This window comes from Sorex araneus, chromosome 6 (genome assembly GCF_027595985.1).
Source record: "Sorex araneus isolate mSorAra2 chromosome 6, mSorAra2.pri, whole genome shotgun sequence".
Taxonomy (NCBI): Eukaryota; Metazoa; Chordata; class Mammalia; order Eulipotyphla; family Soricidae; genus Sorex; species Sorex araneus.
The window spans coordinates 149206019-149212018 of record NC_073307.1 but is presented as its reverse complement, the minus strand read 5'-3'; positions in this window follow the sequence as shown (position 1 = coordinate 149212018).

Below are 6000 nucleotides of genomic sequence, written 5' to 3'. Positions count from 1 at the left end.
GAATCCTGAGCGGCAGCAAGAACGTGTGATTAGAAATTTACCAAGAAAAAAATGCTATGTTTCTTGCAAGACATTTTTTTAATTGGGGGAAATCTGTATTTATGGAATACAGTTAACACCGGCTCTGAATGCCAAAGCAAGGACATCCTCATGATGCACCCTATGTCCTGCAGTTCTAATTAGCAGTTTAGACACAAAAGGAAAAGGTTGAAGAATAACTACAAAGTTTCAGGCAAAAAACTCAGAAAAAAGTCCAAAAACATAGTATTCTTGTGCTGTAGCCAATAATAATGAAAACTTCTCTTCAGAATGAAAATAGCTTCAAGGTTTTATAATGAAAAATACTAAACTTAGAGTAGATTGTTTAAAATAACCAATTTGGGTAAAATAATTCCTTAAATATTTTTCTAGTTTGACCAGTTATTTTTCAGTGCAAATTTCCAACTCCCAGTTGCACTTCTCAATAAGTATGGGTACATTCTCAAAAACTGAATTCCTTATCTCACCCCTTCTCTACTCCTAGTTTCCTCCTGCTATTTTCCCTTCTACTACTTACCATTTATAGCTACTAAGTTGACTTCTCACTTTCTTAGCTCATCTAGTTATTCCAAAATTAGTCAATTTTTTTTAAATTCTGGCCACACCCAACAGTGCTCAGACTTACTCCCAGCTCTGTGCTCAGGGATCACTACTGGTGGGCACAGGGGACCACATGCGGTGCTGGGGATCGAGCCCATGTTGACCATACACAAGGCACATGCTCTATTTGCTGTACTCTGACTCCAGTCCCCGATATTTTCAAATCTTGTTCCTTTCAAATCATTCAGCATCCCCCTGCCCCATTTATTTGTTCCAAAAGCAGTTTTAAGTGCCTATTATGACCTAGCTATAGTTCACAGCAATAAATCAATTAAGAAAATAATTGGAGGGCTGGAGAGATAATACAACAGGTAATACATTCCTTGCAGACAGCTAATGCAAGTTCCATCCCAGACATCCCATATGGTACCCAAGGCACTGCCAGGAGTAATTCCTGGGCAAAGAGCCAGGAGTAATCTCTAAGTATCGCTGGGTATGACACAAAAACTTGTAAAAAATAAAGAGGGAGGAAGGAAGGAAGGAAGGAAGGAAGGAAGGAAGGAAGGAAGGAAGGAAGGAAGGAAGGAAGGAAGGAAGGAAGGAAGGAAGGGAGGAAGAGAGGAAGGAAGAGAGGAAGGGAGGGAGGGAGGGAGGGAGGGAGGGAGGGAGGGAGGGAGGGAGGGAGGGAGGGAGGGAAAGTTAATAGTTGTTCAACATCAGTGATCTTGAATGCTTTACTGCTCTCCTAGACACCTGCTCATTAATCTATATACCAAGTAAGATTTATAAAACTCAATCATTCAATAATACCACTATTCACTTTAAAATCCTCCCAATTCTCCTTTCACCTTTAAAATATGAGCATTTTAGTATCCAAAAGTCCCTGATCCTTGATGCTTGACATAACCATGCCTTCAGACCCCACACCAGGTTGTTTCACTCGGGGTGCCCTGGAGTGGGGCGGGCAAGACCCCTCCCTTCCCCAAGGGACCCAGCCCTGGCAGCCAAAAAAATTCAGAACTCAATGACTGCCATGATCACGGCCACTCTCCATATGCTTGGGCAGAGCCTTACCCACTAGTGAACCTATTCCTGGACTATGTGGCCCCATTTGCGGCCATGCAACACTTCATAGGACACTCCCTGCCCATACTCCAAGAGTACCACACCACATTTGATGGGGTTTAAAGTAGGAGGCAACCAAACAGATATGTATATAAAAGCACACAAGTCTCAACCTATAACAACATGTTAGTGATCTCATAGAAAGGCTTAATGGTCCCTGGGTGAAATATAGCAATCTTCACACTCTTTCCTCTAAGGATATTTTTAATAGCATTTTCAGCAGTTTTTCATAACAAACAATACAAAATATATATTTCATTTCTGCTTTGGAGCAGGGATTGGGATTTGGGATGGAAACATCTGAAATATGATAGTGGGAAGGTGTAATGGTGGTGGGATTAGTGTCTGAATATTAAGTGTAATCAAATATTATTAACTACTTTATAAAATAAAAAAACCTTTTTAAGTCCCTGATCCTTAGGAATCCAAGATAACTATCCTGTATGCCCCATCCTAGTCCACACCCATGTGCTCTGCCATCCTAAATTCCTTATATTCCGTCCTGATCAAATCAGGCTCATTCACGGGCTCAGATGTGTCTCCACCAATATAGTCCTTTCTCGCATTCTAGATTAGATTATAAGAACTTCTACTGTATTCTTATGGCACCCGGATTGCATCTTCATCCTAGCTCTCTTTGCATACTATGTGGTGTTGCTCTCCCTCCACACTCCCTCCCAGCACTTGAAACACTTTTTTTTTTTTTTTTTTGCTTTTTGGGTCACACCTGGCGATGCACAGGAGTTACTCCTGGTTCTGCACTCAGGTATTACTCCTGTGCTTAGGGGACCATATGAGACGCTGGGAATCGAACCCGGGTCGGCTGCATGCAAGGCAAACACCCTACCCGCTGTGGCTATCGCTCCAGCCCCGCTTGGAGCATCTTGAAAGAAATCAGGAATATTTTATTGTTTTTAGTCTCCATATTACCAGAATTCTAGCAATTCTCAGTGAGTCTATGTTTTATTAATTTAAAAAAACTAAAACCAAAAATAATTAGGAAACTTACAATACCTGGATCTGAGGTGGAGAGCTTCTTATTTTACATTTCAGCATGGCATTGTGATCAAACCAATGGGTTTCTTAACAGGTCAACTGGTATCGCCCATCCTTCTGTATCATCAAGTCCTCCTTCCCCTATATTGAATGACGAGTGCATTAAACCCCAACATAAGTTAAAGACTGTCCCTACAGGAAGAATGAACTGCAGTGAAAATCTGTATGATTTCATAATCTCTTCTCTGACATGGAAATCTCCCCAAATCCTAAATGACCTAAGTATAAAATCAGAATATGTGATCTCATCTATTTATGGGCTATGGGAAACCTCTGAACCCCTCAATTCCCAGCTTCTTCAATTAAAAAAAATACCACTAGTCATATTTTATTACCTGTATGTTTTTTTGTGAAGGCACTGAATCATTCTGAGAGTCAGTTCTCCTAGGATAATGGACCTACGATCCTGTCTTCATTTATGCTGTGGATATGAAACAAAATGATAGGATTTGGAACCTTTGTAGAATCAATGTTAATACTAGTGGTCCCCTTGTCCTCCTTTAGTTTCTTGGGTGAGCTTTTCTGGCATTTTCTCTAAATTCAGGGAGACATTACACATGTCCCTGAGTTGGGTAAATACAAACTGTCTCGTACGGACCCAGGCCACTTTTTAGGCATAGATGTGGACATTTGACCTTATTAGAATGTTTCAGGAAGAGACTAAGACAAAAGGTAAAATAAGGGGTGCTTTCTCACCCATTTATATCCTCCATTGACAATAACTTCCTTGGTTTTGATAAGTCTTAGAATTATACTCTTTATTTCAATTATACTGAGAAATAACAGACAATCATCACTTGAGTGCAATCAAAAAAACCTTGCTACCATTCTTCACAAGACTCCCCCTTTTCCAATCATCACTGATGTGGATGGCGTCCCTCTCTCCCCACAGATCATGAAATAACACTTCCTAGAACACATGAGACTCGACTGAAACAGAGTCAAGATAGGGACTCTTGTTCTAGTCATTCTCTCATATAGTCAGGGCTTGCTCATTAGCAGCTAAAGAAGCAGCAGATGACACCAGATTGGCCCCCAGTTCTCAGAGAAGGCACAGGATTCAGATTGAAGAGAAATTGGCCCAAGATGTTGTAGAAGCTTAAGGAGGAGACCAGCCTCGACCAGGAGGCAGACTGGAAAACATCCTAAACCCACTAGCAAAGTGATGTACAAATCCCCACAGGATCATGCCTTCTAGGTCTGCACAGATACGCTCACCTGGGCCCCTAGTCCCAGCGACCACATCACCTCTGGCTGAAAGCCCCCCAAAATTCCCCAGGCTATTCCCTAAGCACTGCCACTATTTCTACCCCCATTCCAGCTCTTTGTACCTTAGATCCTCTTTATTTCAAGTCCTTCATGACCCGTATCTAGTCAGCACTCCAATAACCCCTGACAAATTGTTGACGATGCTCAGAAAATGTAACATCCTGACCATTACTCATAGTTCCAGCTCCTGGCCCTGGTGCTGACTGATGTCAACAAAGAAACCCAAAGAACAAGCAGAACATCTTTGACAGAAGCCTGCGTCTCAAAAGATGGCGCCATGAAATTGCTAAGTAAATCCAATGATCTTCACTGATGGGGATGGCTGAAAATATTTTTGGGATTACAAAAAAATATGTTGGGTATTTTTAGAATATGAGAAAATTCTGCATGAATGATCTCTGGTTTTTATGAAATAAAATGGGCTAGCCATGGAAAGGTTAAGAAATTATGCGAAATTATGCAACTTCTTGAATGTCTGAGGTAGACAGTCATCCTTGAAAGGGCCCAACTCCCTTTTGCACACAAACTCTAAGAAGTTGGCAATAGACCAGAAGTTTATCACACTGCCAGTGGGTCAGGAACTCACTCCTATGGACGGGACTGGCAGCATCTTTGCTGATAGGGCTGATGCCAGGATCTTAACTGCAGGATTCTGAAATCCTGAAGTAGCTACTGAAGTGTGCTGGTTTGGGCTCGCTCTTCAAGCACATGTTCTCCCTCGAACACATATCTCACTGCTTGATTCTATTGCTTGCTTTTTCCACTCTAGAGAAGTTCAGGACCTCTCTTGAACACATACTCCCTCTCTTTACCCTCATATCTTTTTTAAATCACCTTCATTCAATAAAAACTATCTTGCATCACTGAAAATTAAATAAAATTTATTGGCTTAACCCAACTTCTCCATCTACCCATTTGAGTCTCACTTTCATGATAATTAAAATAAGGGATCCAATTGCTTAGTCTATTTTTTGACGGTGTTTAGAAGCTCAGAAGATTAAGTAAATGAACATAGCATAGACACTACAAGAAGATTATGTAAATGAACAGAGCATAGTCCTAAGGGGGAAATGGAAGGTGTTAGCTATTATTAATTTTATCCTTTTTCCCCTAAATCCTAATACTGACTTTGAGATAGAATTTGGAAGAACTTTGACCAAAATTTACAAAAAAAGAACATAGCATCATGACAAAGAGATAAATGTGTTATTTTATTGTCTTTTTTACATATGGAACAATGAAAAAATTGAACTTAACAGCAAAAGGAAAACACATTGGCCCAGTCAATTTGCAAGTTGAAGCATTTGAATAATATTACAATAATATTTATTTATTCTCTTACTTGAACACTTAAGAATGAATTGAAAATTTTAAAAGATCAACTGAAAAGTTAAATTCTGTCTATAAGAGCAGGGCCCAACATGTTATATATTGAAACTGTCACAAACAACTAACTCACCAAATGCTGGTCCAGGGCTCCTCTGCTTTCTGGAGTCAGAATAAGATTAAGTGAAGCAGGGCATGGGACCGAAATGGCCACCCCATCCTTTAGATTATCAGTGCTCTAAAGGCTTGATGTCAGTTCCCCTGGATGAAATCACAGAGTATATGACCCAGCCACACTGGGGATGCTTCAGTTGCATAGTCCTTCTTGGGCTGGAAACTGGGACAGGTTGCAGGTTTCCTTCTTGAATGTCTGAGGTAGGCAGTCATCCTTGAAAGGGACCAACTCCCTTTTGCCCACAAGCTCTAAGAAGTTGGCAATAGATCAGAAATTTGAGCATCATAGTCCTGAGAGACCCTGTCTCAAAGGCTACCAAGTCTAAGTGTGTGGCCCAGGGCCAGAGTGCAAAAATAGTTGGACAAAGTTTGAACCTGTGGCTTTGGGGGCAAGTGGTCATGGTTTATGTTACCAACACACACACACACACACACACACAACAGTTTGACACACTCCTTTGGGCTATCCAC